Raw genomic sequence first — 12,228 nt, forward strand, 5'->3', positions numbered from 1 at the left:
TTGATCTCCTGATGGAGAAAAAGAATGAGATGCTTTATAGTGACGAAGATTAAAATTATCCATCTGTTTAAAATATGTTTCTTGCAAGCAGAGTGCTGCAGGTTTAAAGTCTTGAACTAACAGGTGTAGTTCATGCAGATTTTTCTTCAGGCCTCTGCAGTTCCATTGAATAATATGTGAAGAAATTATTTCTTCGGAGGGTTTATTGGGGATCTGCCCCTTGCTTTCCTTGAGGGCGACAAGCTATGTGCCCTAATTTGGATGTTTTCAGACACATCCATGTCCTCTAAAGATCCGAACTTATTATAAAGTTGGACTTTGTCATTCAAACCCTTTGAGGTTCTGCTACTTTGACATTTTTGTAAGTCATTTCTGGTTTTGATTTTAGTTTTAGTAAGATGTTTCCCACTATTTTGAGATTCATGTTTCGCTATGGACTGATTTGGTGAGTATACTTCTGGTTTTTCTGTATCCACCCATGTCAGATCAGTTTGACACAGTGTTGATGAAGTGGACACGGCTGTTTTGTGGCTGATAGTGGATGGTGCTCTCGTAATTGAGGCATAAGATGCAACAGTGTCTGGTGTGGAAACAAGAAGTTTTTTAGCTTCAGCAAAACTGATATTCTGTGTGAATTTAATTTTGTTTGTCTCTATTTGTTGCTTCCAGATTGGACATTGTTTAGAAAAAGCAGAATGTGTCCCAGAGCAGTTGACGCATTTTTTAAGGGTATTATTGCAGTCCTCAGTAACATGAGTTTTCTCACTACAATGAGCGCATGTTACTGAGTTAGTACAGTTAGTGACACCGTGCCCGTACCTTTGGCACTTGAAGCATCGCAGTGGATTGGGAATGTAAGTATCAACACTGATATTAAAATATCCTACTGTTACTGATTTTGGAATACTTGGAGAAGAGAAGTGGAAGAGATATGTGTTAGTTGGTTTTGTTTCTGAGTTTATCCGGGTTGTAAAGTTACCCATTGATCTTTCATTTCTGATACGATATCAAATTCAGTCATATCAGCGAACAATTGATCTTGGTCTCTGACAATCCCTTTGCTCGTATTGAGAGTCCTGTGTGGAGTAACTGAGACCTGAACTCCAACAAACAGCTCAGTTGACAACAGGTTGGTTGATTGCTGTTTCCTGCTACATTCTACAAGTAGGGAACCTGAACGCAATCGTCTGATATTTCGTACCTCACCTGCGATACCCTGTATACCTTTTGATACCGCATACTGGTTTAATTTGATAGGTGACTTGTCAAGCGCCTCGATGACTAGAAATCGTGGCCAGTATTCAACGGTCGGAATAGACGGTCGTAGTTCATCATCATCATTGTCAAGTTGACGCTTGTTTCTTTTAATGGGAGTTCTGTAAGCCATAGTTAGTTTAATATGGTTCATCATCTGAGCTCCCCACCCACCACGGAGTATCACAAGGACGATGCTAAAAACAAGTGGGCCTCCGACTTGCAGCACCAAGGATACTCAGATGATATACTCCAGCAGAAGAATTATAATTAATTGCTCCACCAGATTGGCCATGAGCCACCGCCTTCTGGGCATTAAGACTCTAGGCAAAATATGTATTTGTTAAAGTTTTAAATCAATAGAAATTTAGTGAAGTATTTGATCAATACCTTTATCAGGATCATATATTTAAATCAAAAGTGTGCAATATCAAATACAATGCACATGGGCTTGGCATGACTAGCCGATTGGTTGAACCGGGCCCATTCAACCACCCATCTAGGCGAAGTCAGGGCCAAAGTGGTGTATTGAGCAACAGGAACACGGTTACAGACCCCTATTGCCCTCAACTACCAGGATCCCTTTCTCCACCGACACAGGGCCGCAACCCACGGCAAACGGGTTGGTGGACCAAATATTCCCCCGGGTCCACTACGGGGGTGATGGCGAGCTCTTGGCGTTACCCAGCACCCACCACGAGGAGGTGGCTCGCCACGGGTGCCTCAACAGAAGTGCTTCATACAGCTCGAAATTAAAACTTGGATGTTCGGTAAGATAAATACGTTGTTCACTGATCCCTCAGGGTCCATGGGCTCATCTACCCTCGAGGTTTGTTAAACAAACCTCGAGGATACATGAGCCCATGGACCCCGAGGGACCAGTGAACAATTAATGCAACTAATAATACATTATAAATGTGCGTAGCCTTAAAGATAAAATAGACATACTTTAGGCAGAGTTCGGATCATACGACGTCATTTGTCTGACTGAAACTTTGGTTGCATGTTGGTATAAGTAGTAATGATATTCTAATTCCGGGCTTCCATTCACCTCTCAGAAATGATAGATAGGCGGTTATGTCGCAGTGTACGTAAACAGTAAAATTAGTGACGAAAATATGAAGAATTACTCATAACCGGGCTTGAGGAGATATGGATATAAATAAGATGTAGAAAACGGAACCACGTAATAGGAACGTTTTGTCTCGCAGACAAAGCAGAAGTTTTTAGGATTTAACCGAAGACTCTATCAATAACGCTACTGATCTTATTATGGATACAGTTGTAGAGACTGATTTTAAAATTGATCTTGTTACAGATACAAGTTATAAAATCCACCAATTACAACTGCTGTTTGGACTAACACAACTTATAACCGAACCTACAAGGAATACACTCCGTTCTGGTACTTTAATCCATCTTACTTTCGTTTCAAGCGCTAGCGCTGTACTAACATACCTAGGTATTTTAGATCCTGTATGTAGCGATCATTGCCCTGTTTATGTTACCATCAATGAGTCGATTTCACAATGGATTCATTACAAGAGAAAAACATATAATTACACTGTAGCTTATTTCGACGGGATTAAAATTGCCCTATGTACTCTTCATTGGCATGCTATCTTTGCCACTGAAAATATTAACCGTATCGCATACAACTTCACAGGTGCAATTCTTGACATGCGATAGTTACAATCCAAATAAAGGCATTGCGGTGCGGCCCTGGGATGCCCCCTGGATGAGTAGTGAAGTACATAAATTGATTCGTAAACGCAATCGCCATCTGAAAATCGCAAAAAAATCTGTAAATCTGACTGGGCAGTTTTTAGATCGAGCAGACACAAAGTTATATCCGCGGTAAGAGATGCAAAGAGGAAGTACATGAATAAAATTGATGAACAGATAAACAATGAGCACGGTAAAAAAATATGGTGGCGTCTAGTTAAGAATTATGTAAAAAGAAAACATATCACTAATATTAACACTTTTCCTTCGATAATCCACAACGACGAATTATATGATGATAGTGATGAAACAGCAAACATTATGAATGACTTCTTTGCAGAGCAGGCAAGAGTAGCTGCTCCATATAGGGATATTCCCGAAATCCATTCTGAGGTACATAACCCATTATGTGACCTAACACTTACTTCGCAAGAAATCCACGATCTTCTCTCCTCTGTTGATACCACTAAAGCAACAAGCCCTGATGGCATTGGCAACAAATTACTGAAAACGAATGCAAGACAATTAGCAGTTCCTTTATCTGAAGTTCTTCATTTATCATTAAAGAGTAAAGTGTTTCCCGATATTTGGAAGGAGGCGTCAGTTGTTCCTATTCACAAAAAGGCAGTATGAATGAATTCTCTAACCATCGACCAGTCGCACTAACAAGCTGTATAGCAAAGATTTTCGAAAGATGCATTTTCAAACACGCATTTAATCATTTTAGTATGGAATACTGTAAGGGACTGTCCCTTACAGTATTCCATATTTTAGGGATAATGAAATACTTAGAAACTTACAATCCGGTTTCATGCCAGGTGATTCAACAGTAAATCAATTAACGTGCCTGTATGACTTCATAGCGGGTGCAGTGGATAGCGGTAAGGAAAGTATTTTGTGACGTGAGTAAGGCTTTTGACAAGGTCTGGCATAAAGGTATTATACACAAGCTAAGACGTTATGGTATCGGGGTAACTTGTTGAAGGGAGAGAGAGTTTGAGAGTTATCTAGACAACAGTGTTCAACGAGTTGTTATAAATGGTTATACGTCTGGTCAAAGATAACTCTTAGCCGGTGTTCCACAAGGCGCTGTCGTAGGACCACTGCTGTTTACAGTTTTTGTCAACGACATTGTTGAAGGAATTAACAGCAATATCCGTCTCCTCGCAGATGACACATCACTTTATGCTATAATAGATAGTTCCTGCCGAAACTGCTCTGTGCCTTACAAATATTAATGGTCTTTTTACAGAATATTAATGACAAAGGGCAAGTTACATTTTAATCCTAGTAAAATTTCTATACAATTCCCTCGTAAAGTGCGGTCCAGCCCCGAACTAAATTTAACAATGAAGGATTATAACATAGGAACATAGGATCATATTTATAAAATAATAGCCATAAACATTTGAGACTTATTTTACAGCATGACTACTCCTGGACAGACCATGTTAACTGCATCGCTAAAAAGGTCGCACCATTGGTAAACTATTTTAGAAGTTTTAAATATCGTCTCCCACGGAAACCTTTACAATCAATGTACAGACAATTAATTTTGCCTATGTTCGACTATGTTTGCCACATCTAGGACAATTGTACCATCAGCAAGTATTAACACTTGGAAAGCTTAATCTTGATGCACTTAGAACTATTTACGGTACTGTTTGCGGTACGAGTCATAAGAAAATTTATGATGAGACAAATTTCCAACCACTATGTAAGAGACATCCAAAAACTAACATTTTTTCTATAAGTTGGTTAATAATTTCACTCCAAAATATTTGAACAATCTCGTCCCTCATAAGGTATCTGACTCAGCAAACTACAGTTTCCGAGACCGTTTGAAACGCCAAACTATCCGCCAATGCAGGTTTGCTTGGCAGTGTAATGAGGCAAGAGAGTTATTCCCCTTGAACATCTCTCGGGTGGCGGAGACCGGGTTGCGCGGACGAGTGCATGTTCTGCTCGAGTTGGTATTAAATCATAATGAAGAGTACTTACGTGTCCTGTTGATTCACAAGTGGTACAGTATCCCTTTACCTAAACTGTCGTGGTGGCAGCGAGATACGACTCACGTCTAACGAAGCAGGCGTCTCATTGGTCTGTGTTACTTGTGTGTCACTGAACGTGGTTGACAGGTCAGGCGGTAGCGCGCCTGGATAACGCGTGAAACTACTCGTTCATTATGGCGAATGCTCAGCGGGCACCGAAACAGTGGTGTCTTACCAAGGCAGAGACAGTGACTTCGTTTGAAAGTTGGAGGCAAAACCTCTTGTATACTTTATCACTTGATGCGCACTTCGCTCCATTTCTCATCGACGGGGCTACATGGCTGAAAAAGACGCGGACAACACCGCTCAGAGGCATGACAAACGATGATGACGATGTCCAGCAAGCCCAAAGGCGTACTGCACAACAAAAGGTAAGCAGTTTAGAACTAATGCTTGGACAAATTGCCAATTTCTGCCCTATCATCTCGAGAAATACTATTATCAAGAACTCTACGTCCATAGGCTGTATATGGCACGCCAAAGGCCTTCACTTTGGTTTTCAAGCCACTGGTGGCCATTTCCTCGATTTCACAGACATTAAGCTCGAGCCCAACGAGAGACCTGAAGATTTATATCAGAGACTCATGGCCTTTGTGGAGGACAATTTACTTCGTCGTGACGGTGGTATCACCCACCACGGCACTGCACTGGACGAGGACGAGGAGCTCTCACCATCATTGGAAAACTTTGTGGTGCTTACTTGGCTTAGACTAATCCACGTTGACCTGCCAAAGTTGGTTAAACAACGTTATGGTACAGACCTGCGCTCACGTACTGTTGCCTCACTGAAACCAGAAATCTCTCAGGCTCTTGACTCACTATTGGATGAAATTCGCACTGCAGAGGACGCTAAGGTAATGAGAGCTACCACAGACCAAAAGCACTCTTCACCCTTCTCAGTTCCTAAACCAACAACACGACCAATGCGAAAGGTCAGCAAATCGCGTCCATTATGCAAAGCTGCTGGTCGTGGGGACCATGGTCACTTTCTCAGCGAATGCAAGTTTCTTCCAGATCACGATTGCAGGTACATGCTTAAGGCCAGGCAAATAGTAAATATCCTTGATGACTCAGAAGAGGCTTGCATGGATCCTGACTACACACGGGACAGTTTGGATGCTGAGGAACCCCCTGCAGATTTTCTCTCAACACTTCGAGTTCAGGTTCGACAATCTCCACACATGGACACCTTCTGTGGTCACATGACTGCTCGTGTGATAATAGATAGTGGAGCCACCGGAAATCTGATCCGCCTCTCCATGGCGACTTATCTTGGTGCTGTTATCAAAAAGAGCTCCCAGTCAGCTCATCAGGCGGATGGTTCATCTCCCCTTAAGGTTGTTGGAGAGACAAGCATACTTCTATGCCGTGACAACAAGGAATTCAGTTTCAATGGTCTTGTGGTGGAGAACCTTGATGTGGATATTCTTGCAGGAATACCATTTATGGAGGCCAACGATATAGCTATACGTCCTGCAAAGAGGCAGATCATACTTGGTGATGGCACGATCTACACGTATGGCTCAGGAAACCCGTCAGACAAGCATACTGTTAGAAGAGCCTGTGTGCTCAGAGCCCCGAACAAACCCGCTACCATGTGGCCTGGGGAGTTTATCGAGATACCTGTTCCAGACAGTTATTCCTCATCAGATGAGATGTTTGCCATTGAACCCCGACTTGATACCCGCTCTGGAGCATCTACTGTGTCACCAACATGGCCGGAACCAGATGTCCTTTCTAGTGTCTCAGGCAAACTACGGATTCCTAATCTGACAGATACGCCACAAACGCTCAAGAAGCATGAGCACTTTTGTCAGATACGTCCAGTATTCATTCCAGAAGTTTCCGTTACCGACCTTGCGGAGGTGCACCCAGTGCACCCACTCAAAATAGGGAAAAGAATTTCTCCGGACCAGTCCGTATAGACCCAGACAACATCCTACCAGTGGCCATTAGATCACAATTCGCATCACTTCTCACAGAATTCGACAAGGTTTTTGACCCACACATTGAGGGGTATAATGGAGCATCAGGACCATTTGAAGCCTTTGTTAACATGGGTCCGGTACAACCTCCTCAACGAAAAGGCAGAGTTCCACAGTATTCAAGAGACAAACTCTCTGAACTTCAACAGAATTTTAATGAACTAGAGGACATGGGGGTGTTCGTTCGACCAGAGGATGTCGGCGTTCATGTGGAATATGTCAATCCCTCCTTCTTGGTCAAGAAGTCAAGTGGTGGTTACAGACTGGTGACTGCATTCTCCGATGTTGGCCGACAACCCGCACTCATGCCGAATGTGGACTCAACTCTTCGACAAATTGCCAAATACCGGTATCTGATATCCACTGACTTAACGAATGCCTTTTACCAGATTCCACTAGCCAAGGAATCCATGAAGTACTGTGGCGTAGAAACTCCATTTCGGGGTGTTAGGGTGTATGCTAGATCAGCCATGGGAATGATAGGATCAGAGACAGCTTTAGAAGAGCTCATGTGCCGTGTGTTAGGAGATCTACTGGAAGAAGGGATTGTTGCCAAACTTGCTGACGACCTTTATTGTGGAGGTGACACAGCTGAGGACCTTCTGTTCAATTGGCGCCGCGTGCTAGAGGTACTCAAGCTCAACAACATACGACTGACTCCTCACAAGACGGTCATTTCGCCCACATCAGTTACCATCTTAAGTTGGCACTGGCACCAGGGTTCCATCAGAGCAAGCCCTCATCGCGTTTCCACTCTGGCGTCATGTCCACCTCCAGTAACAGTGCATGGACTACGATCGTTTATTGGTGCCTACAAGGTCCTGTCTCGTGTGATACCTGGTTGTTCTACCCTTCTTGCCACACTTGATGATGCAGCTGCCGGACACCAATCAAAGGATAGGTTACTTTGGACTGACCAGCTACTTGCAGCTTTTAAGACGGCACAGGATGGCTTATCCTCAAACAGGTCAATAGTTCTCCCATGTCCTGAGGATCAATTATGGATAGTCACTGACGGTGCTGTCAGGAAGCCAGGAATCGGCGCTACTCTGTACATTACTCGTGATCAATCACTGCACATAGCCGGTTTCTTCAGTGCCAAGCTCCGCAGGCAACAGGTTGCCTGGCTACCCTGTGAGATAGAAGCACTGTCCTTTGCCGTTACCACCAAGCACTTCAGTCCTTTCATCATCCAATCTAAACTGAAAGCATGCATCCTGACCGACAGCAGACCCTGTGTGTTGGCTTTTGAGAAGTTATGTAGAGGAGAGTTTTCCGCTAGTCCACGTGTATCCACCTTCTTGTCAACAGTCAGTCGGTACCAGACTACAGTTCAACACCTTGCCGGCTTGACCAATGCCCCATCAGATTTTGCAAGCAGAAATGCACCAGATTGTATCGATCCATCTTGCCAGATCTGCTCCTTTATTGAGCGCACCGAGGAATCAGTTGTCAGACAAGTGTCCATTTCTGACATCTTGAATGGCACTAGTCGACTTCCCTTTACCAGCAGACCAGCTTGGCGCTCCCTTCAGGAGGAGTGCTCTGATCTTAGACGGACTCATGCTCATCTTCTCCAAGGTACAAGACCCTCGAAAAAGTTGACAGATATCAAAGATGTCAAGCGATACTTGAATGCAGCCACTATCTCCAATGATGGTTTACTTGTGGTCCGAAGGACGGACCCACTCCGTCAAACACGGGAGTGTATTGTCGTTCCTTGTAAGACATGATGTTATCCATAGCCCTGTGACTCTCAAAACTAATCTTCAAGCAGTTGCAGTGCGAATTACTTTGCACGTTACTCTTACTTTGTGTTCATTGTACATTCCACCTTCATCAACTCTTATGCAGGCTGATCTACAAACTCTCTATGATTAATTACCCAAACCATGTATACTCATGGGTGATTTAAATGGGCACAACCCTCTTTGGGGTGGTGTGACCACAAACACAAAAGGTCAGGTTCTGGAAGATTTCATTTCGAACAATAATTTATGTATATACAATGACAGGAACACAGGAACATATACAGCTCTTGATTTGTCACTAACTGACTCCAGCTTACTAAACGAATTTGAATGGTCAGTCAACAACGACCTCTGTGGAAGTGACTGTAACACTGTGTGCTGAAAAACTTAAACCTGAACTTTTTATTGACGGTCCTGGCGCTATCAAATGCTTTTCTGATGAACTGAAATCTATAGCTGATCAGTGTATACCAAAGTCCTCTGCAGTTCCACATATTCGGAAACCGTGGTACAATGATGAGTGCAAACAAGCTAGGAAGGCAAGGAAAAAAGCAGAACATTATTTCCGTCGCCATCTTATGGTTCATAATTTGAATAAATTTAAACTTTTAAATGCTAAAGCGCGGCGTACCTTTACACAGAATAAACGCCTATCTTGGCAAAATTATGTATCGAAAATAAATTCTCGGACACCCATGTCCAAGGTTTGGAACATGATCCAGAAAATTAAAGGTAAAGGTACTAAGTCTAGTGTCCATCATCTGAAACATGGAGATCAAGTACTTACCGATAAATCAGATATTGCAAATAAACTGGCTGAAACTCTCGCTAAACATTCGTCCTCATCTAATTATGTGCCTAAATTCCAACAATATCAAAAACAACAAGAAAAGAAAACTATTAATTTTAGCTCAGATAATGGGGAAGATTATAATGAAACGTTTTCTATTCATGAACTCCATACTGCACTTGATCAAGCTCACGATACTGCTACAGGAGCTGATGACATACATTATCAACTTCTGAAGCACTTACCAGAATCATGTTTACAGACGTTGTTATGTATTTTTGATGATATTTGGACTTCCGGGAAATTTCCTTCTTCATGGCGTGTTGCTATAGTAGTACCAATACCTAAACCTGGACGTGATCACATGGATCCATCCAATTATCGTCCGATTTCATTAACTAGCTGTGTTTGCAAGACCATGGAACGCATGATAAATAATCGACTTGTTTGGTACTTGGAAACAAATAACCTTATAACTGATATACAGTGTGGTTTCCGGAAAAACAGAAGTACTGTCGATCACTTAGTGCGTTTAGAATCATTTGTTAAAAACGCACTAATTAAAAAACAACATGCTGTGTCTATCTTTTTTGATCTGGAAAAAGCATATGACACAACCTGGAAATATGGTATCTTAAGAGACTTACATCACTTCGGCTTGCGAAGTCGTTTACCTCAATTTATAGGCAACTTTTTAAATAACAGACAGTTTCAAGTTCTAATTGTATACATTTGTGCAGAAAATTTAAACCACATAAGGACCCTGAACTATCTCTAGATGGCACTCCCATCAAAGTTGTAAAGGAGGCCAAGTTCTTGGGAATATTGCCGATGTGACTTTAAATATTAACACACTCACTCACTAACTCACTGAATGTGAGGTGAATCGCCATTTTGCAGACGGCACACAGGTAAACAGATTTAGAGTTATCTCCCTTTCATCGGTACATCGGTAATTTCCGTGCTTGATGCGTGATTCAATGTTATTCGAGATAAAAAGTTCTACCATGAAGCACCAGAAGAGTTCGGAATTCCCAGCGGTGTACATTGAAAATAATACTTCGCCTGTAAGCGGGGTACATTGAAAATAGTAAAATTGCGCTTAGCCAAAAAGAAAGCGACATTCATGTGTGAGGTAAGACAATATGTTTAGTTCACGATTGTTAGTTGGACATGGGTTAGGATAAATATCGCCGCAGATCAAGAGAATGAGAGACACTACCAGGGAGATTTTGGCATTGTATAGGCAAAGAGTGAGTGAGTGAGTTAAAATTTAACGTCACATCGGCAATATCTCAGCCATATCGTGACGAGAACATCTAATATCAAAATTAATTATGTGACTCCTATAAAACCTGTCAACGACGGACAGTAAAACAACTAGAATATGACAAATGGAATTAAAACTAGCATGGAAAGTTAAAAATAACAACACCATTTGGACAATACACTATAAAATCAGGCTATAAATCGCCAACAACTGAAGGTAGATCACCATACTAGGACCATGGGGACTTACAGTACCTTTGCTACCTACATGGACCCTAGTTGGATTTACACCATCCCTTCAGCCGCTGGCGAGTGTACAATATGCTAGCCACAATTAAAACAACAGGAATACTACGATTAAAAACAGTGGTAGACTTAAATTTACTATGAATGTTTTTGGACTTACGTACCCTCTCAGGAGGACAATAATTTTACAATACTTCAACCCCCTTTGAGGGTACAGCCACTAACAATTCTAGTTACGAATTCAAACTACCAATTATTAAAATACATCTTTTTACAGAAACATATTGCTCAAAATTCAGTCAAAAAATCAATTTCTTTTAAAAAACCAAGAATTAAATGAAAACTAACGCTGCTAAAAAGATCCTTCATTGTTTTAACTGAAAAATACATATCCCTTGTGATGGAGAATTCAACACAGTCAAGCAGAATATGCTTGACTGTAGCTCTCTCATCACAAGGGATACAGAAAGGAGGATCCTCACCTTTTAACAGGTACGCATGAGTATATCTAGTGTGTCCAATACGACATCGTCGTAGAATAACCTCTTCAAATCTGGACTGACAACCCAAGTGGGTATAACCAATGTAAGGTTTTATCTCATGTAATTTATTCAAACCCACTTGGGTGTCCCACTTCTTCTGCATCAGGTCACGGATATAACATCTAATGGTGGCTTTGTAATCAGTGTAAGGAATAAGCAGTGGTGTCACAGATTTGTTGAGTGCTGCTTTAGCAGCAAGGTCAGCCAATGTGTTACCAGAGATCCCTACATGGCTGGGTAACCAACAGATGACGATGTCGTATTGGCCAGTAGCAAGATCATTATACAATTCAATAATTTCTATTAAAAGTGGATGTTTACAAGAAATATTTTTAATAGCCTGAAGGCAAGAAAGAGAGTCGGAATAAATTATATATTGTTTGCGTTTAGGGTGTCTCTGAATATACCTAAGAGCTGTCAATATGGCGTTAGCCTCTGCGGTAAAAATAGAACTATTATCGGGTAATCTAGAAGATATTGTTCTGGATCCAATGACAGTGGCACAAGCCACAGCGCCACCGTCCTTGGACCCATCTGTAAATAAGGATTTATAATTGCTATATTTATGTTTCAATTGATTATATTCTTGTTTATACTGTAGTTCGTTGGTTTCTG

General features: G+C 41.7%; 1 pseudogene; it reads left to right on the forward strand.

Annotated features, from left to right (window-relative positions):
• Positions 1 to 5,164: 5,164 nt before the first annotated feature.
• Positions 5,165 to 8,748, forward strand: LOC137287770 (uncharacterized; annotated as a pseudogene).
• The last annotated feature ends 3,480 nt before the right edge of the window (positions 8,749 to 12,228 follow it).

This window comes from Haliotis asinina, chromosome 6, assembly GCF_037392515.1.
Source record: "Haliotis asinina isolate JCU_RB_2024 chromosome 6, JCU_Hal_asi_v2, whole genome shotgun sequence".
Lineage (NCBI taxonomy): Eukaryota > Metazoa > Mollusca > Gastropoda > Lepetellida > Haliotidae > Haliotis > Haliotis asinina.